Source organism: Eschrichtius robustus, chromosome 17, assembly GCF_028021215.1.
Source record: "Eschrichtius robustus isolate mEscRob2 chromosome 17, mEscRob2.pri, whole genome shotgun sequence".
Classification (NCBI taxonomy): domain Eukaryota; kingdom Metazoa; phylum Chordata; class Mammalia; order Artiodactyla; family Eschrichtiidae; genus Eschrichtius; species Eschrichtius robustus.
In genome coordinates, this window is record NC_090840.1 from 48,043,357 (window position 1) to 48,065,971 (window position 22,615).

The window sequence follows — 22,615 nt, forward strand, 5'->3', positions numbered from 1 at the left end:
GGCACTGCTTGTAAGTGGAAGACTGGGAAGAACACAGAGAGCCATCAGGAGGTGCTGGCTGAATAACTTACGTGACACGCAGTGATGGCATTCTGTGTGGCTGCAGAAAGGAATAAGGCAAATCTCCATCTCCTGATATCTCATGATCACCAGGATATATTGTTAAGCAAGAAAAGTAAGTGCTGATCTTCATACCCCTAGACCTTCTGTTCCTTCGGACGCTCCACAATCTGATTCCAAGCTACCTTTACCTTTGCCTCCCACTGTTCCCCTGCACACACCCCTTCCTGACTGTTCTTTGCCTGCTTCACCTAGAATACCCTTCCCTGGCTACACATAGTCAATTCCAGGCATGCGCAGCCCTATGGAACTTTCTCAGTGGAAGAAATGTCCTATATCTGTGCTGCCAAATATGGAAGCCACTAGCCACATGAGCCTATTGAGTCCCTAAAATGTGGCGAGTGCAACCGAGGGACCAAACTGATAATATAATTCAATTTATTGTATTGTATTTCCTTCTCAAGAGCCATATAGGCAGTCACTTCCAGATCAGTTTAAATCTCCTGGAATCCTTTCCTGATCTCCTCAGTCCTCATCCCTAACTCTTTTATACACACACACACAGACTGTCCTGTCCCCCTCTGCATGGCCCTGGCCTGCATCTATACCTGTCCTGTACCTGGATCCATTGCCCACGGTATCACTGCTACCCTGTCTTCCTCAGCCGACTCCTTTGCATTCTTTGAGACCTTCTCTGTCCATTATCTTCCTGTGCCTCCACCGTGCCATCCTCACAGTTGAAAATGGGAGAGCCATTCGCTGGATAGACACTTTTCAAGTGTGACCAGAATAACTGTTAATGTCTAAACACAGAAATTTGCTCATGTGCAAATCTGCAGTTTGAACCTGCATCAGTAGAGAGCCCAATTCTGAGCTCAAAGAATAACAAAGTTGATTAAAATCTCATTTTTAGAATTTATTGAGAATTTATCTAGGTTACTCTCATTTTATGCTGCTCTTATCCTCTCATTGACTTCCAGAGGATACTGACACCAAATTGCTTTCTCAATAACACAAGTGATTTATAACTTTCCTGAGGCCTACAGTTCTATTTTGCAATGTGTGCCATTCCTCAGTAGAAACCGATGAGAACTTTCTTTGCTCTGTAATAGTCTTTCGAGTGAAAGAATTGCTTGCTCGGCAATATATTATTCAACTTTATAAGCAAAGCCTTTTATTTAATTAAACGTTTTTTATTTTGAGATAATTGTAGATTCATATGCAATTGTAAGAAATAATACAGACCCCTTCACCAGTTTCCCTCAAAGGCAATATCTTGCAAAACTCCAGCACAACGTGGCAAGCAGGAAATTGACATTGGTATGACTCAACATCTGATTCAGATTTCCTCAGTTTTAGATGCTCTTCTGTGTGTGTATTTAACACTATGCAATCTAATCACACGTAGATTTGTGTAATCAGCACCAGTTAAGCTACACAACAGCCCCATCTCACAATGTTCCCCTTCTACAATCACACACACTTTCCCAGCCCCACCCCTGTCCATAACCCATGGCAACACACACTCTGTTCTTTATCTGTATAATTTTTTCATCTCAAGAATGTTATATAAATGAAATCATACAGTGTGTATCTTTGGGGATTGGCTTTTTCACTAAGCATAATTCCCTTCAGATCCATCCAAACTATTGTACTAATAGTTTATTCCTGTTGTTGTTGTTGTTGTTGTTGTGTGGCACCCCATGGCATATTTGTATACAGCTTATTTAACCATCCATCCATTGAGGACGTTTGGATTATTTCCAGATTTGCACTGTTATGAAGAAAGCTGCAGTGAACATTCGTGTACATATTTTTAGTTTTCATTAATCTGTGATAAATGCTCAGGAGTGAAATGACTGCATTGTATGGTGATTGCTTGTTACATTTTGTAAGAAACTGCTAAACTATTTTCCAGAGTGGCTATATACCATTCCCCAAAAGCAAAGCTTTTATTTATTTATTTAATTTATTTATTTATTTACTTATTTATTTTTTGCTGCGTTGGGTCTTCACTGCCGCGCGTGGGCTTCCTCTAATTGCGGCCAGCGGGGCTACTCTTTGTTGCGGTGTGCAGGCTTCTCATTGCGGTAGCTTCTCTTGTTGCAGAGCACGGGCTCTAGGAGCGCGGGCTTCAGTAGTTGTGGCGTGCGGGCTTAGTTGCTCTGTGGCATGTGGGATCTTCCTGAACCAGGGATCGAACCCATGTCCCCTGCATTGGCAGGCAGATTCTTAATCACTGCGCCACCAGGGAAGTCCCAAAGCTTTTAAAATAAGGCCACTTTGGAAATAAGTTCAAATTCTGTTGAAAACCAGGTGTTTTATTAAAATAAATTTGCTTTAACCCAGGGAAGCTCTGGTCTCCCCATTAGATCCTGCTGCTGCATACTAGACCAGAAAATGCACTTGGGGACGGTTGATTTGGTTTGTTATCACCTAGAGCTTGATCCTGTTAGAAATAACTGAAGTGAACGTAAAGTTCTGAATAGTCATCTCCTCTGCACCCTATGGGTAGCTGATAAAAAATGCGGTGAGGCTGGTGAGTTCTGGGTTGAGAGTGATCATTAGGGATATTAGTAAAAGTAACAAAGATATTTTTTCCTGGTGAAATGTTAAGCACAGTTGAATCAAAAAAAAAATTTATAAACTTGTCACAGAAGGACAAATACTGCATGATTCCATTCACATGAGAAATCTAAACTAGTCAAACTCAGAGAAACAGAGAGCAGAATGGTGGGTGCCAGGGGCTGAGAGAGGGGGAGATGGGGAGTTGCTGCTCAATGGGTATAAAGTTTCAGTTATGCAAGACGAGTAAGTTCCAGAGACGTGCTGTACAACACTGTGCCTGTGGTCAGCAAAACTGTATTGTGCACTTAAAATTTTGTTAAGAGGGTAAATGTCAGGACCTCCCTGGTGGTGCAGTGGTTAAGAATCCGCCTGCCAATGCAGGGGACACGGGTTCGAACCTTGACCGGGGGAGATCCCGCATGCTGCGGAGCACCTAAGTCCGTGTGCCACAACTACTGCCCTCTAGAGCCCGTGCGCCACAACTACTGAAGCCGGTGCTCCTAGAGCCCTTGCTCCGCAACAAGAGAAGCCACCGCAATGAGAAGCCCGTGCACCGCAATGAATAGCCCCTGCTCGCTGCAACTAGAGAAAGCCTGCGCGCAGCAACGAAGACCCAACGCAGCCAAAAAACAAATAATAAATTAATCAATTTAAAACAAAACAAAAGTAGAGGGTAGATTTCATGTTGTGTTATTTTTTGGTGGGGGTGCCACACCACATGGCATGTGGGATCTTAGTTCCCCCATCAGGGACAGAACCTGCCCCCTGCAGTGGAAGCACGGAGTCTTAACCACTGGACGGCCAGGGAAGTCCTCATGTTGTGTTCTTATCACAGAAATTAATAAGTAAATAAATAATAAAGCTCTTTCTTTGACGGAGCCTTGAAAATCAAGAACACAAGGACTTCCCTGGCGGTCCAGTTGTTAAGACTCCGAGCTTCCACTGCAGGGGGCATGGGTTCGATCCCTGATCCGGGAAGTTCCGCATGCCGCACGGTGCGGGGATGGGTGACCTATAAAAAATCAAGAAAACATACTTCTAACAGCAACATCCTTGAGAGACTGAGAATCTCTGAGGCCTGATGTTAGGTGTGCAAAGAGAAAGCACCGACACCCTACCCTTCTATTATTCACATAAGGACAAAGGGCTGGAGAATATTACAAGTCAGAGACCTTGAAGTCATCAACAATATAAACAGTGGTCAGTTCCAGGTAAAAGACCTTCTTGGAAAGTGTATACACACTCTCTCTATTATCAGCATAAATTTAAATAGTTTATTTGCCAGAAGCTCTCTGAGAATTTGAACTCTGATGAATAAGTATTGTATAGCTTTCAACATCAATGCTGTGTAAGGCAGTAAACAACTGGCCATAACGTAGGGATGGAGCCCAAAATATTTCATCACGTAAATCACATAAAATCTAAGGCGTTTTTGCAAAATAATGAAAAACGCTATTTTTTTCAGCCAATCTATACTGTCTCATAAGGCATAAAAGTAAAGATAAAGGGACTTTATCACATCTGGCCAAACCCTGGTCTGAGTAGGTGTTGAATGATCATCACAAGGCAGTTCCTTTTCAACCTCCCCCAGAAGAAGGAAACAATTCCGCTTCACTATTCCCCTCTTGCCAAATGAGAATGGGGCCTGGACAGAGGAGGGAAGAAATCTAACTAGATTTCAGTCCCTGTTATCTCAGGGCTTGTCAGGTCTGGGCTTTCCTTGTTTGTTTGTTCTAGGAAATTGTGTTTACTCATTGCATGTTTGTCATAGGAAATTGAGTTTTCTACTATTTAACTCACTCTCTGTGCCTTCACCAATCTCTCTTTTTTTTAATTTATTTATTTAGTTAGTTATTTTTGGCTGTGTTGTGTCTTCTTTGCTGCACGCGGGCCCTCTCCAGCTGCGGAGAGTGGGGGGGTCACTCTTCACCCCGGTGCGCGGACCTCTCACTGCGGTGGCCTCTCTCCTAGCAAATCACGGGCTCCAGGCACACAGGCTTCAGCAGTTGTGGCATGCGGGCTCAGTAGCTGTGGCTTGAGGGTTCTAGGAGCAAGCACAGGCTCAGTAGTTGTGGCACACGAGCTCAGCTGCTCCATGGCACGCAGGATCCTCCCGGACCAGGGCCCGAACCCACGTCCCCTGCATTGGCAGGCGAACTCTTAACCACTGCGCCAACAGGGAAGTCCTGCCTTCGCCAATCTCTTTAAAGTAGACTTGGCCAGTAGAAAACCTATTCAGGTCTTCTTGGAGTTAGGAAAATTGCACCAGATTTCATCCACGTACCAATTTTGAAACATGGAAAGATAAAGAGTGATTATAATTTTATTATTTATTTATTTATTTGGGTGTGCCGGGTCTTAGTTGCAGCATGTGGGCTCCTTAGTTGCGGTTCACTGGCTCCTTAGTTGTGGCATGTGAACTCTTAGTTGCGGCATGCATGTGGGATCTAGTTCCCTGACCAGGGATTGAACCCTGGCCCCCTGCCTTGGGAGTATGGAGTCTTAACCACTGGACCACCAGGGAAGTCCCAGTAAAGAATGATTATAGCAGAAAGGTTTTTAAAACACAGTTTAGAATTTGGACTTAATAGCACATCACACATTTGATTGTTCTTACCACAAAAACATCATCAGTAAAATATACTTACTGATGGTAGGATGGAGTATGAGTTGATTCCAAGTCCACAAATCTCAGATCTTACTCCTAGTCATAGCTATCATGTATGTAACATCTATTTCATAGCAGGGGCTTTATGTTTGCTATCTCAGATGCTCACAAAAGCTAACTTAAGGAACTTTAAGTAATAGTCTCAAATCCCAGAGAGTCTGTGCAGCTGTGAGGGCTCAAGGAATCGAACCGGCATCTCAGGCATCTTGCTAACTCAGTATTTTTCAAGCCAGTGTTGTGTGACCACTGTATGGGAGTTACTAGTTGAATCTCAAAATTGTGTTCCAGAGTCAAAGTTTAGGAATTCCAGTATACTGTATCCTCCCTTTGTAGTCTGCCATTCATATCAGCATATTAGAGTTTCAGAGAAACGTTGCATGTAAAAAAAGTGTTTAAAACTCTGTTTCACTTAGTTGTCCCCAAATATGTTTGGACTTGGAACTCTTTTTTTTTTTTTTTTTCAAGGAATTCCTGGTCACATCCTGGAAACTTACTGTAATTGCTGTTGAGTTGACTTCTACTGAGGAATCGACTACTGAGGCCTCCAGCTGAGGACCAAAGGACATTAAGTACCACGCGTTCTAAAGGGAATGGCCATCACCAGGGCACTGTTCTGGTCCCTGCGCTCCCATCAAGTCAATCCCCGAAGCCCACCCAAGAAGACTGGGGAGGGGAGTTGGGAAGAGTCACAAGAGAAGAAGGCTGTTGGCTCAGAGCAGGCTTTCCCTGCCCTCTTTGTGAGGTGGATGGTGGAGGTCCTTCACCACCACCCCAGCCAAACGAAGAGGGGCTCCCAGAGAAACTCTTCTGAAGATTTGGGTCCCTGTACTGCGCCAGGAGGCCATTGACGCAAACAAGTCAGTGGTGGCAGAGAAAACCCCTTGTCAGGGTTCTCTAGAGAAACAGAACCAGCAGAGTGTGTGTGTGTGTAACTGTGTGGGAGGGTCTCATCCAATCGGTTGATGGCCTTAAGGGAAAATATATATATGAGCCTTCTAAAATAATTTTTTAAATTAAGACTTCATGTTTTAGGGACTTCCCTGGTGGTCCAGTGGGTAAGACTCCGAGCTCCCAATGCAGGGGTCCCTGGTTCGATCCCTGGTTGGGCAACTAGATCCCCCATGCATGCTGCAACTAAGAGAGTCCATGTGCTGCAACTAAGACCTGGCCCAGCCAAAATAAATAATACATAAATAAATAAATACTTTTTTAAAAAGACTTCATTTTTTAGAGACATTTTAAGTTTACGGCAAAATTGAGCAGAAAGTAGAGATTTCCCATATACTCCCTGTCCCCCATATACTCCCTGCCCCCTTATTATCAACATATTATATATTTCCCATATACTCCCTGCCCCCCTATTATCAACATCTCCCACCAGAGTGGCACATTTACTCGGGGAGGACAAGGGATACTTAATTATCACCCAAAGTCCACAGTTTCCCTTTAGGTTCACTCTGGTGTTATACATTATACGGGTTTGGAGACACGTATGACATTTCTCCACCATTACAGCATCATACAGAGTATCCTCACTGCCCTAAAAATCCTCTGTGCTCTGCCTGGTCATCCCCCACCCCCAAACCCTGGCAACTACTGATCTTTTTACTGTCCCCATAGTTTTGCCTTTTCCAGATATCATAGAGTTAGAATCATACAGTAGGTAGCCTTTTCTGATTGGTTTCTTTCAATTAGGAATATACATTTAAGTTCCTCCGTGTCTCTTCATGGCTTGATAGCTCATTTCTGAGAGAGAGAGAAATTTATTTTAAGGAATTGGCTCATGCAGTTGTGGGAGGTGGCAAGTCTGAAATTGGCAGTGCATGCTGGCAGGCTGGAAATCCTGCAGAAGAAGTCAATTTGCAGTCTTGAGTCCAAAGGCAGTCGGGAAGCAGAATCCTTCCTCTTGAGGGGACCTCAGTCTTTGCTCTTAAGACCTTCAAATGATTGGATGAAGCCCATCCACATTATGGAGGGTAATCTTCTTTACTCAAAGTACACTGATTTAAATGTTAATCACAACTAAAAGTTGCCTTCACAGCAACATCTAGACTTGTGTTTGACCAAATAACTGGCACCATAGCCTAGCCGAGGTGACACATAAAATTAACCATCACAACCCCCAAGAGAGGATCAGCAGTCAGTTAGAAAAAGACTCAGAACCTGTCCCTCTCCCAGCTGGCTACCCTCACACATTGTGGAAATTGGAGTAGGGAAGGGCGCGGAATCCCCAAGGTAGATCGCAAGCCCCCTCCTCCACTCCAGGTGGGAGAGGAAAGAAGTGAAAGCACAGAGCAATCTCCATCTACCTCCACACCCGCAAGCCATAAGCCTGGTGAGTGCTTGGGGGTGGGAAGAGGAAGTGGAGGGAACAAGGGATAAAGTCTATCATCATCATCATCATCTTCATCATTATTATTGCCATGCCTCGCGGCATGCGGGGTCTTAGTTCCCTGACCAGGGATTGAACCCAGGCCCTCTTCAGTGAAAGGGCGGAGTCCTAACCACTGGGCCGCCAGGGAATTCCCAAGTAAAGTTTAAACAGGAGCTATAAATGAGACCGGACTTTTATTTCTGAAAGTGACTGTGAAATGATGGAACCTTCCAGGGATGTCTCTAAAGGACAGGAAAGGAAGATTCAACAGAAAATGGATGAAGGAAGTCATGGATGGAGCAAAAGAAACCATTCTGTGTTTAGATCCCACTGCTCTGACACTAATGCATAAAAATGGCGGTATCTTGTTTGAGAGACTCAATTTCATGTTTTTTGTTTGTTTGTTTCTTGGTCGCACAGTGCGGCACATGGGAAACTTAGTTTCCCAACCAGGGATCGAACCCGTGACCCCTTCGGTGGAAGCTCGGAGCCGTAACCACTGGACCGCCGGGGAAGTCCTTCAATTTCATGTTTATACTCCATTTGCATTGACACCATTAAACTGGTAATATATTGTCTGAGAGACCCCCAAGTTAGGACACACTGCTTTAATTCACTTCTGTCACCATTACCATAAGAAAGGCAGGTGAGGGCTTCTCTGGTGGTTCAGTGGTTAAGAATCCGCCTGCCAATGCAGGGGACACGGGTTTGAGCCCTGGTCCGGGAACATCCCACATGCCGTGGAACAGCTAAGCCCGTGCGCCCCAGCTACTGAAGCCCGCGTGCCTAGAGCCCGTGCTCCGCAACAAGAGAAGCCACCGCAATGAGAAGCCCGCGCACCGCAAAGAAGAGTAGCCCCCGCTCGCCGCAACTAGAGAAAGCCCACACCCAGCAACGAAGACCCAACGCAGCCAAAAATAAATAAATAAAATAAATTAAAAAAAAAAAAAAAGGCAGGTGAGCAGAGAAAAACATTTTTGAAAAATGTATATAAATGATTAAAAATAGAAAAATATTACTTTTATTCCAATAACTAGTTGGAGGTGTACTTATTTTCTCAGATATCAGGCTTAGGAAAAATGTCTTTAAAGAATCTGTACAGAGAGGTGATGGTGGCTGGGGGTTTTCATGCCATGCCAGACCTTAAACCTGACGCTGTGGGACCAGGAGAGAAAATACTGTGTGATGCTGCATGGCTCAACTCACTCTAAAAACCTCTTCTGCATAAATTTCTACACCATCCAAAGTTCAAAGGAAAACAGTACAGAGTGTTACAAAGATACATTCCAGGAAAGAGAATTAGAATTTATATCCAGCTCGGGACTTCCCTGGTGGTGCAGTGGTTAAGAATCCACCTGCCAATGCAGGAGACAAGGGTTCAAGCCCTGGTCCAGGAAGGTCCCACATGCCGCGGAGCAGCGAAGACCAAGCTCCACAACTACTGAGCCTGCACTCTAGAGCCCGAGAGCCACAACTACTGAAGCCGGTGCGCCTAGATCCCATGCTCCGCAACAAAGAGAAGCCACCGCAATGAGACGCCCACACACCACAACAAAGAGTAGCCCCCACTCGCCGCAACTAGAGAAAGCCTGCGCGCAGCAACGAAGACCCAATGCAGCCAAAAATTAATTAATGAATTTTTAAAAAAGAATTTATATCCAGCCCTTATTATCCAATTGTTCATTTCTTTAGGGCTGTAAAACTTAAAAGGGAAGAATGACCAAGTAACATTTTAAAGAGGAAACTGGGATGATAATGAGGACATTTAAAATCTCCCACTTTATCCTTCTTGTTTCAACCAGCGGCTCGATTGAGAATTATTGAATACTTACCGTAAGAGGCATAGAATTAAACTCTGAAGGAAAGAGGAAGGTGAGCCCAGCAAGGCTCAGATCTGCTGCCAGGAATTTATTCTAAACATAGTACTGAATAAACAGCCACATCTGTTTAGCTCAGTGCTGTATCTCTGGCACCTAGAACTAGTAATTAGCCTGATTCAGGTGCTCAAAAAATTTTTTTCAGTGACTACATATATAAAGGGATCCATGTCACATGTGTTGCCCATGTTATAAAGAAGGTATGCTTAAGCTAACGATGCAGACCTGTGTCGCCTCTGTTCCTAACTTAACAGTCAACAGCTCCACTTTCCTTCTGCAGTGCTGAGCACCTCCAATGTTCAAGGCGCTATGTTAGGTGCAGGGATACAGCAGTCAGCAAGGTACCATCACAAATCAATCCCTCATCTTACCAACTTGCCCTTAAAGAGACATCACAGAAGTAAGCAGGTAATGGTGGGACAAGAAGATAAATGTGAGCTCAGGCCAGGAGAGCACAAGTCACCATGACAGAGCCCGATTTATTTGGGACAGCACTGCACCCTCCCAGCCTCCTCTGGAGCTAGTTGTGGGGAGCAGACTAGTTAGTACCCTGCAGTGGTATGTAGGCCAGGGAAGGCTGATTGAAGGGATCTGACTTACTTTGTGATTTGTGTCTGGGTCTTAGTTTATAAAGGATACTGAGCGATGACGTGGAGAGGCTAATACCATTGGAAGAAGAACTTACTACTCACAACTCCCAAGAGGCGGGGGCACAACATGCCACCAGGGCCATGTGGAGAAGTACCAGGTTCAGTCAGGATGCAGAAGCAGGAGCAAGGGGAAAGCACAGGCCACAGCCTTTATTGTGTTTTCCGAGGGAAAGGCAAGCTTAATGTTGGCTCCTTGAATAATTCCAGTGGGCTTTGGGGCATAAGGGCTGTCCTTAGTTGCCTGGCACCTGGCCCCGGGTTGATTAGGGCAGGGGAAATGTTGGCTTGGTGTGTGAGAGTGAGATAAAGGAAATGGTTCAGAGTGGATCACAGGGGAGATGCAAACAACCTCGGCCGTTAGTTTTGTCTTATGATTAATGGATGCCAGTTAGACAAACACAAAATCTAAAATGCTTCACCTGCAATGTGGACACGATGGCTGGAACAGTCAGCCTGGACCATGAGGTGATCCATGCTAGCACAGGGGGTACAGAAAGGAACCTGGGTCCCCAGTGACTGCAAAGCTGCCAAACCGCCCTGGACCGTCTATCTCCACATTCACGTCACTTGAGAGAGAAATCGAACTTCTACCCTGTTAAGCCACAGTAGTCAGGCCTCTGTAATGAGTAGCCAAAAATCATCCTAAGGATAAAGGCGCCTAAGTCAAATAGGGTAAATCAGAGAAGACTTGCCTGAGGAGGTAACATCAAAGGCAAGACGCTGGCAGACAAATGAAAGAGGTGGGGAAGAGTGTTGGTTAGGGGGACCAGCGAGAGTGAAGAAGGCCCGGGGAGGGAAGGCGTGCCTCATGCAGGGGCGAAGGAAGCGTGTGTGGTTGAGTGGACAGTGCAGCTCACTGGAGCCCGGAGGGCAGGGCAGGGGTGCGAGCAGCGATGAGCGAGGAAGCCGGGGAGACAGCTGGGCAGAATCATAAGGAAGACCTCGGATGCCGGGGTTAAAGGGCTTAGCCTTAATGATGGTAGGAGGCCATCAAAGGCTTTCCAGCACGGGAGTGACATGACCAGATTTGCTGATCTTTCTGGCTGTTCTGTGGAAAACAGATCAGAGAAGGGAGCTAGCTGAATGCAAGGAGAGGTAGGTAGGAGGCTGCTCAGGGGAACCCACTCATCCTGGTTTGCCAAGGACTCTCCCAATTTTAGAACTGGGAGTTCTGCATTCCAGGAACCTCTCTCTCCACCCGCTATCCCGGGCCAGCAGGGACAGCTGGTCACCCTAAGGCTGCTGCATGACCCCAGGTGAGAACTATGGCAGTAGGGATAAGGATACAGGGAAGGTTCCAGGTTACTGCACAGTGAAACGAACGCCACCTATCTGCTCTTGCTCAGACAGAGCTCCTGCACTCAAAAATCACATCGTATTTCAGACATAAAAGAGCACGAAATAATGCCATTTGCAGCAACCTGGATGGATTTAGAGATGATCATACTAAGTGAAGTAAGTCAGAAAGAGAAAGACAAATACCATAGGATATCACTTATACGTGGAATCTAAAAAATGATACAAATGAACTTATTTACGAAACAGAAAGATTCACAGACAAAGAAAACAAACTTATGGTTACTAAAGGGGAAGGGGGGAGATAAATTAGTTTAGGATTAACAGATACATACAAGTGTATATAAAATGGATAAACAACAAGGTCCTACTGTATAGCCAGGGAACTATAGTCAATACCTTGTAATAACCTATAATGGAAAAGAATCTGAAAAAGAATAGATATATGCATAAATGAATCACCTTGCTGTGTACCTGAAACTAATACAACATGGTAAACCCACTATACTTCAATTAAAAAAAAAAAAAGAAAGAAAGAAATCACACTAGGGAACGCTTTGTGAGCAGAAGTCTGGGTAAACCAGAACTACAAGGCCACCAAACTCCAGGAGGAGGACAAATCATGATGGTCAAGGTCTAAAGCAATTCCTTTTGATTGACAAAAAAAGACCAAAAAATAACATTTTGCTCTGGATGCAAACAATCCTATTCTACGTCTCTTAATCTTGCCTTCTCGTTACAATTATCTTCATTTGATGGTTGACATCATTCGACCTGTTCACGGCCAGGACACTGAGAGCTGCATGAAGCACAGAGGAATTCTGACTTTCTGTCCTAACACCACAATGATGGACCATCTTTTAAATAAGATCGATGTGGATACATAGCCTTCCAAACACTTAGGAATTCTGTCTGACTTCAGCTGCTGTCTGTCCAGCTCTCATCTCATATTTATTTTATAACCCTTCCCTTGAAATGTCCGGACTTCTTGAAGAAAGCTGTATCAAGATGAACAGTGTTTATTATTTTTATTACAAGCTTTATACATTCCCTGAAATCCAAAAGAAAAGTAACTGCAGTAACTGATCTGAGAATTACAGCATCAGGGAAAAAAATGGCATAAGGTCACAGAATCTAGAAGGTTTTGCTATGCAGCAAAATGTTTTATGGGGATAACAATGCTTTGCTGTCCAGTAACCAAGTATATTACTCGTAACAAGGAAGAAATGTTTGAAATAAGATTGGACTAAGACTTCAATATAAACTGTTTTAGAATTGTGTTTATAAAAATGGAATAAATAATAGAAGGAGTAGTTGACTTAATAGGAGACAGATGATATTTAGGTATTTGTTGGGAAAATTAATAAAATAGTCTTGTTCAAGCTTCAGAGGCAGAAGCATGCCTCTGCCCGACCTGTGACCCTGCCTGGACCGCGTGCCTGCTTGCACACCTAACAATTGCCGCTAGCAACTCAAACGGTGCTTATGGTAAAAAGGGGGATGGGTCTTGGAATTTCTTGAGCCCTGGGGACCTGGCCAGTCCCCCGGGGTCTAGAAAATCTTGTGACTCACATGGTGAAAGCAACAGCATTGTTAAAGTGAATCCAGAGCTGCATTTTTGCACGCAAACTGATGATATCAGTTTGCGGCCTGGAATTATAAACGAAAGCCCCCAGAACCGTAAACTGAAGTCTCACCCGTGGGGTGGACGCACTGCCCGGGACCCTTCCCAGCTGGAGCTCCAGATTGCTGTCACTCGGGACTACCCAGCTGCTGTTTGGATCTGGAAGGAAGTGTCGGCCCAATTCGGTGATGTATACCCTGTTATGTTTCCCTAATAATCTTATTCTTTTCCTTCTAATGATTGTATATTAGAATTCAGTTAAATCACCTTTCATTAAAGAATTCATTAAAGCTGCTTCTTCGTGTGAGACAAGTGCTTATTTTGCCAGCGAATCCAACGAACCTTAAAACCAAAAGCAGGGGCTTCCCTGGTGGCGCAGTGGTTGAGAGTCTGCCTGCCAACGCAGGGAACACGGGTTCAAGCCCTGGTCTGGGAAGATCCCACGTGCCGCGGAGCAACTGGGCCCGTGAGCCGCAATTACTGAGCCTGCGCGTCTGGAGCCTGTGCTCCGCAACAAGAGAGGTCGCGATAGTGAGAGGCCTGCGCACCGCGATGAAGAGTGGCCCCCACTTGCCGCAACTAGAGAAAGCCCTCGCACAGAAACGAAGACCCAACACAGCCATAAATAAATAAATAAACAAATACTAAAAAAAAAAAAAAAAAAAAACCCCAAAAGCAGGATTTCAGCAAAACGGTATTTTATTTCAATCATCACTCAGCCAAACAAACTCTAAAAATGTGTTTGGAGGGAATTCAGTATAAAAAGTGCTAATTCAGTTTTAATTGTCTCAGCAACACCTAACCAACAGATCTCTTCCGAGTGCTAGCGTTGGAAATCACAGAGTTAAGTGCATGAACCACCAAGTATTTGTCTAAAATCTGCTGTTTATGTGTAAAACAGATAGCTAGTGGGAACGTGCTGTATAGAACAGGGAGCTCAGCTGGGTGCTCTGGGACGACCTAGATGGGTGGGATGGGGGGGGGGTTGGTGGGAGGGAGGTCCAAGAGGGAGGGGATATATGTAAACATATAGCTGATTCACTTCATTGTACGGCAGAAACTAACACAACGTTGTAAAGCAATTTTACTCCAATTAAAAAAAAAAATCTAGGGCTTCCCTGGTGGCGCAGTGGTTGAGAATCTGCCTGCCAATGCAGGGGACACGGGTTCGAGCCCTGGTCTGGGAAGATCCCACATGCCGCGGAGCAACTAGGCCCGTGAGCCGCAATTACTGAGCCTGCGCGTCTGGAGCCTGTGCTCTGCAACAAGAGAGGCCGCGACAGTGAGAGGCCCGCGCACCGCGATGAAGAGTGGCCTCCACTTGCCGCAACTAGAGAAAGCCCTCGTACAGAAACGAAGACCCAACACAGCCATAAATAAATAAATAAATAAATAAAATTTGAAATCTTTTAAAAAAAAAAAAACAACAATCCCACGGTATGTAAAATAAAATTTGTTCACCCTCTCACAGAGAGATGGCCCTAACACAAAGCTAACAACTGTAGAAACCATATCAGGTATTCACAAATACTGTTAAAAAAAAAAAAATCTAATATGCTCCACTAGCAGGAATTTCAGGTTCAGAGAAGAGAGAACGTGGAGGCTTATATGAGGGCTGTTTAAGGGCAGGGCCTGAAAGAAGCATACGTCACTTCCACCCATATTTCATGGCCCGAACTCAAGCATAAGTCCTCACTCAACTGCAAGGAAACCTGGGAAATACGGTCTACACATGTGTGCAGAGGGGAGGGACTGGGTTTGGTGAATTCGTATTCATCTACGTCCAGTAGAGCACCTGGCACGTGCTACACACTCAATAACTGTTGATTGTGTGTTTGGTCTGAGGTTTCAGAACCAAGGGCTACAGCTGGAATTTCAGTTTCCTCCCCGCAGGCCATGCTGTCGGCTGCCCCATCAACCTGCACATATACCGCTTAAGTGTTTAAACAATTAGAGGAAGGAGCTCAATGGCAAACTTTTACATCAGCAAAACCAGTTAGACAACACTACAGGCTATATAGTTAGTGCTAATCCTGTAATGAAGGCAAGATGCAGAAGGTAGAGCAGGCTGCAATCTGAGCCCTACAGGGGGGCTGTGTAAGGAGGAGAGGGGAACGTAAGGTGGGAAGGAGACAAAGGGCCAAGTGAGCAAAGCTGGAGGAAGAGAGAAACACAGTCAACTGAGGCCTTCTCTGTCTTGAAAGAAATAAAGTTTAGTTTTGGATTCCCATTTGCATTTTTAAACTAGAGTTCATTTAAACTGGGATCAACATTTGTCAATCTGGAGGATAGAAAACAAGTTTTGTGAGCTGTTTCTGGAGGAAAGCAGACCTTATGTGTTAGTATCGTGGGTAGGGGGGCAAACTCTGGAGTCAAGACAGTTGGGGGTTGATTCCTACCTACGTGAGCTGGAGCAAGTAACCCGATCTCTGTGCCTTGGTTTCCCCAATGTGAAATTGAGCTAATAATTGTAACTACCTTAGAAGGTTGTTGTGAGGATTAACTGAGCTTCTATATAAAGCAGTTAGCACAGTGCCTGGAATACAGTAAGCTGTGGACATGTTGGCCATTACTATTATTTTTTTATTATTATTATTAACCAGAAGAATCTAGTGTTACAGGGCCAGAAGGCAGGGGCGTTCTCCTCCCTTCTTTATGGTACTCCACACTACTTCTCCTCTGTCTTCTCGTAAAAAGCCCCCCGTTCTTTGAGGTCCATGCCATCCCACTATGCCTCTGACCCTGCCTCATCGTGGTCATCTACCCAGGGCTGCACTAGGGTGCCTTCCCTCCAGCTAATCACAGCCCCATGCCAGGGCGCCTGGCCCTTCCAGTGGAGTGTGGGCTGGGTTTCAGCCCTGGGTTGCCCAGGTGGGCAGAGCACACCCATCCAGGTACAGGGCATCCTGCATCTACCAAGTTCCAGGTCTCTCTCCACGTGGAATTGAAGGCTCCAGCCCCTGGCTCAGTTTCCCCCTTTAGCCCGTTTGCCATCGTCATAATGACCACCCATCCATGTGGACAACTCGTACAAGTCCCTGCCTCTCAGTCCCTTGGCTCCCCTTGGGGCCTTCTGCCCCATGCCTCCGTGCCCGCGTTCAACGCTGCTTCTACACGAGCAGTCTCTCACCCATCTCCCCACCTGCAGCTGCCCGCAGACCCTCAGACCTTCCATCTTCCCTCAGTCTCTCCGTCATCCTCCTGGACGATGCTTCTTTCAGGCTGATGACTGAAGCACTCCCTTGAGCTTCTGTTCTTCCACAACCTCTCTGGCCCAGTGCCACCCTCTCTGTATCAAGTCCACCATCCACGTGGGCTACTGAGCAGACTGGCCACCCACAGAGACCCAACAGGCCATCTCAGGGGGCCCCTCAGTCCCACCTGAGAGAAGACGCCACACCTACACACCGATGTTTGTGCTTCTGGAGATCTCTGGGTTTTTCGTGGAGCAGTCGTCTCTAGAGGGTGAGGGAGTTGTTCTTCTGAGATACTAGTGATCCACTAGTCAAGGAAGCTCTCCTGCTGGGGCCCAAGACCACAGGGCAGCCCAGTTAAGAGGGAACAGCACCCCCAGCCCTGGGCAGAGTCCAGTCTTGCTCTGTTCCTTCCGGACAAATGGGGTCTGGAAGCAACGGCAGCACCGCCCTGGGACTAGATGTAAGTGAGGCTCCTCTGAGCTGCTTTGTAACCAGTGAGCGTCATGGGAGCAAGAGGAAGGGTGTGGGAATGGGAGGGATGCGAGAAGCCTGCGAGGGATGTGGGAACGGGAGGGATGCGAGATGCCTGCAAGGGATGTGGGAATGGGAGGGATGCGAGAAGCCTGAAGCTGACAGGCTAGTTGTCAGCAAGGAGAAGCTCCTCCTTCCTTCAGGTTGATGGGCGGGGACTTGAAAGAGGGAGGAGGTCCCCATAGAAGCGAGGGCAGAAGCTTGGGACTAGTGCTACCGATGTGACTCAGGGCCTGGTGACTTTGGGTCTCGCGGTGAGAGCAGCCTTGGATATGACTTTCCCTGACTGGTTCCCACACTCAGGGAAGGGGGAGCACCTGTGTCTTAATCAGCTTGGGTCCCAGGGATGTGGTGCAAAGTAGTTACCAATAAATGCTGTGGAAACGGACTGAAAGACCTCCACCGGCTGATCCAAAGGGCCCCCTCGCCATTCACATGAGGAAGTCCTACTGGCCCAATCTCAGCCCAACCCAAGCACCATACTGGAGTTTTTAACGCTAGAGTTGAGGGTTTTTTCCCATGTTTCAGTGAGGCCGTCTCCTGATCTCTGGCAGAGTACTAGGGAGCTCTCCTCCTGCTCTGCTCGCCACTGTCTCTGAACCTGAAAGAAACACGAAATGGTCTCAGCTGCTTATCCAAATAGCAACGTGACTGCTACTGGCTGCTTAAAAGTGGATGTGTTTTTCTTCTCAAACACTACAAAAGAAATATTTACTGAATTCTCAATTTCTGAAATAGTTCATGATAACCTCCAATCTTGCACATGAAGTGTCAAATCTTGAGAGATCACAATGAAGAATGTATTGATGTTACATTTTTTTAAAAAGAGGGGAGTGGCAAGGGAACTGTTACCAAAAAACAATTCCTAGAAAACTGTAAAGGTGAGTGAACTGTAAAATAAAAGCTTTCACACAATGAGCATTTTTATTAGAATAATAAAGGCTTTTTAAAAAAATATTTATTTATTTGGTTGCACCAGGTCTAAGTTGCGGCAGGTGGGCTCCTTAGTTGCGGCTCGCCGGTTCCTTAGTTGTGGCATGCGTGTGGCATGCAGGGATCGAACCCAGGCCCCCTGCATTGGGAGCTCAGAGTCTTAACCACTGCGCCACCAGGTAAGTCCCCATTGGAATAATAAAGGCTTAATGAAAAGGCAGCAAAGAGCTGAGTTAAATGAGAAAGATATTTGAAGTTGAAAATGGCATATTTCTTTGCTTTAAGTCCTTTAGCCAATAAAAAAATATTTATATAAATTTACCAGGGATTTAAAGGGGGCATTTGCAGCATGATAAGCAAAAGACACTTTGAGGAGTATCATGGATTCATTTAATTTATTAAAATGTATATTTATCATATTTTCATCCACTCACAAAACATCCTTTTCTCTCTGTAAAGACAATGATGCTAAATTACTTGGCATAGGCGATACTAAAGTAAATTGAGTTCTTCAAATGTTTTGTTTTAATGATTACCTGAGTATATTTTAAAATTTCTCTGATACTGCTTTAAAATAATTCCCTCTCTCACTACAGCACAGTTCACTTTTTTATTTTTGTTTTTAATGAACTTTATTTTTTAGAACAGTTTAGATGTACAGAAGGATTATGAATATAATACAGAGGGGTCCTACATACCCCACACTCAGTGTCCCCTATTAGTAACACCTTACAGTAGTCTGGTACGTTTGTCACGATTAGAGAACCAATACTGGTACACTATTGTTAACTAAAGTACACACTTTATTCAGATAGTCTTAGTTTTTCCCTAATGTCCTTTTGCTGTTCCAAGATCCCATCCAGGTACCACATCATATTTACTTTAATCTCCTTAGGCTCCTCTTAGCTGTGACAGTTTCTCATTTTCCTTGTTTTTGATGACCTTGACAGTTGTGAGGAGCACTGGTTAGATATTTCGTAGAATGAATCTCATTTGGGATTTGTTGACGCTTTTCTCATGAGACTGGGGTCATGGGTTTGGGGGGATGACAAGCACAGAGGTCAAGTGCCCTTCTCATTACATCATTCAAGGGTAGGTACAGGCCATCAATAAGACTTATCACTGTTGGGGGCTTCCCTGGTGGCGCAGTGGTTGAGAGTCTGCCTGCCGACGCAGGGGACACGGGTTCGAGCCCTGGTCTGGGAAGATCCCACATGCCGCGGAGCAACTAGGCCCGTGAGCCACAATTACTGAGCCTGCGCGTCTGGAGCCTGTGCTCCGCAACAAGAGAGGCCGCGATAGTGAGAGGTCCGCGCACCACGATGAAGAGTGGCCCCCACTTGCCGCAACTGGAGAAAGCCCTCGCACAGAAACGAAGACCCAACACAGCCATAAATAAATAAATAAATAAATAAATAAATAAATAAATAAATAAATAAAAATTAAAAAAAAAAAAAAGGAGTGGCGAGAGTGGACATCCTTATCTTAAAAAAAAAAAAAAAAAAGACTTAGCACTGTTGATGCTGACCTTGACCACCTGGCCGGGGTAGTGTTTGTCAGGTTTCTCCAGGTCACACTCTTCCCCCGCTTTCTATGCTGTGCTCTTCTCTATGCTGTCACTCTGCGCAGCCCACACTGTGAGAGCTATGCTCCATTTCCCTGTGGGCGAAACATCCACATAAATTATTTGGAATTTTCTGCACCAGGGGATTTATCTCTTCTCCCTCATTTATTTATTTATTCAATCATTTATTGACATCAGTATGGACTCAAGGATATTAGCGCAGTTCATTTTTTAAAGTGCAAATTTTTTCCCCATGGGGAAAACAGGAGACGCTGCCAAACATTTCCATAAACAAAGTGCCCTCAACCTTTTCTCAAGCACATCTCGGGAATGTGTTAAATCCTCTGTGTAGCCAGGGACTTGGCATAGATAAGGAGGGATTGCTTGATGTGATCAAAATGGTTGACTCACTAAATGAAAACACCCTCGTGAAAACTTCTCTAGTATTTGCTTAATCTAAATCCCTCATTTCAAGAAAATGAAATTTAAATGCATTCTTTGTTTCTACGTATTATTTAAACCACAGCAAAATATAAACAAATCAATGTTAAAAAAAAAAAAAGACAGAAAATCTCCCTCAGACTATAAAAGCAAAACTAAAACACACCTATGAAGATGAAAGTGTGTGCTAAAATTCCTAAATAAATAAATTAATTAAATTAAATTAAATACCACCACCAACAATGCTCAGGGATGATTTGGTCAGAGAGACAGGGAGGAGAAGCAGCGACCTCCCTGTCCCACAGCTTTCCTGGGGCCCTCAGAATCCCGAGGCCCTAAGAACTCATTTTCACGGTAAGTCTTTCCAAGTCCTAAGACCACTCAGCCTTCCGTTGAAGCTCCTGGTTGTCAGGGTGACGCCAGCAGGCAGCACTGCCTTCAGACAACCACCACAGCCGTGGGTCTGGGGCACACTCACTGGGCCTCTCCTGACTTCTGATGGTCTCTGGGCCCCCGGAAGACTGCCTCTTTCCACGTGGCAGCCCCTCCCTCTCTTTTCACTGTGCTGCCGCCTCCAGAACCTCAGGATTCCTCTTCTCACACCTCCTAAAGCCCCCCTGTACCCTGCACTGACTGAGAGCTGGCCCTCCCCTCCCAGTCTCCCTTCCTCACCAGTTTTGGAAGGTAATGCTATGCAGAGACAAAGTTCTAGCTCTGACACAGATTATCTGTGTGACCCTGGGCAAGTTGCTTCACCTCTCTGGGCCAATTTCTCAAGTGTAACATGAAGACACTGGTTTCAAGTCAGCTCCAAACGCTTTCACTTTGAAATGTCATGATCCTGTTAAATCCTTAAAGGCCAGGATAATACTGTTTCCCAGTTGTGTGGACAACTAGATAAACAGCGATGTAGTCCTTAAATATTGTCTTATCTTTCCCTTAGTTCCCTCTTCTGGCCGGGGCATTTTTAATGATTATCTGGTATTTATACCCAGATATAATAAATTGTGTTTCATTTTTTTTAGACGTATGCTTCTCAATTTTGCCATCAAAGAGGGGTATTTGGGACTTCCCTTGTGGCGCAGTGGTTAAGAATCCGCCTGCCAATGCAGGGGACATGGGTTTGAGCCCTGGTCCGGGAAGATACCACATGCTGCGGAGCAACTAAGCCCGTGCGCCACAACTACTGAGCCTGCACTCTAGAGCCCGCGAGCCACAACTACTGAGCTCGAGTGCCACAACTACTGAAGCCTGTGCGCCTAGAGCCCGTGCTCTGCAACGAGAAGCTACCGCAATGAGAAGCCTGCACGCTGCAACTAGAGAAAGCCCACGTGCAGCAATGAAGACCCAACGCAGCCAAAAATAAATAAACTTTTTTTTAAGTGTATTTTTTTCTAAGTGGGATTTTTATTTTGATGGTATCTAGCTTTTTAAGATGACTAATTTACTGAGTTGTAGGCTTTTTTTTTAAAAGCTTTTTATTGAAACCGTTTTCAGCTTGTTAGGAGGAGACATCTTAGTTTCAGACAGAAGTGGTCCACACAATTGCAATCTTTTACCTTAAACTCTTTCAGACAGGAACTTTTTAATTTATTTAATTTATTTATTTTTGGCTGCTTTGGGTCCTCGTTGCTGGGCTTGAACCTGTGTCCCCTGCATTGGCAGGTGGATTCTTAACCACTGCAGCACCAGGGAAGTCCCAAGTTGTAGGCTTTTTAAAGGAGAAAAATTGGATCAGGGAGGTGTATGCAGGAAGCTTGAATCTGTATCTGTAATACTTTATTTTATTTAAAAAAATTTTTTATTAATTTTTTTTATTGGAGTATAGTTGATTTACAATGTTGTGTTAATTTCTGCTGTACAACAAAGTGAATCAGCCATAAATATACATATATCCACTCTCTTCTAGACTCCATTGCCATATAGTTCATTACAGAGCACTGAATAGAGTTCTCTGTGCTGTAATATTTTATTTCTTTAGAAAAAACAAGAAGCACAGACGGCAAAATCTTAGAATGTGATGAAATCTGAGTGACAGATACAAAAATTGTTACATGATTGATTGTGAATATTTCTCACTTTCCTCGAATCACTCGAATCATTTTCTTAAGAATAAAAACTTCTCATATCCTTCTTTTTCCTTTTGTTGGCCTTCTATCTGCTATTTGAAAATGCATAGCCAGTCAATTAAAATAGGACAGAGAAGAGGTGAAGCACCCCCGTGTCTAAGTTCTCCTTTCTCTTTACAGCTCATATTAGGTCCCACCTCCTCTACAAAGCCTTTCAGTTTGCCTCAGTCTCCTACAGAAACTTTCAGCCCATTGCCTGGTGCCTTTGTTGTAAGGTGCCACTTCTGGGCACTTAATCCACTACTTTTTAACACTCTGCTTGTGCAACAACCCACATTTTCATCTGTGGTACACTGATACCCCGTGTTATCAGGATGGGCAAGGTCACTGTGCTAATAACCCCGCAAGTCATTTCTTGCCCACACAACATGTCCACGGTGGATTGACTGTGGGTTTGATCCATATCATCTTCACTCTGGGACTGCTGATGCAGCAGTCTTAACCTGTCACATTGCCTATTTCCAGGTAGAAGAGGAATAACCTGGTAACCGTCATCTGACTCTGAAAACTTCCATCCACCTGGCTTCTAACCGTATTTTATTGGCCAAAGCAAGTCACGCGGGGACTCCTGAGTTTAAGAGGTCAGGGATGGCTAATCTTCCTGGTGGGAGGGGCACCACGGAGAGGGAACCAGGCTGTTGGGTGAACAGGTCAGTAACACAATCTACCATTCCCTTAGGAAACATTTCTTCTGCTGAATTTG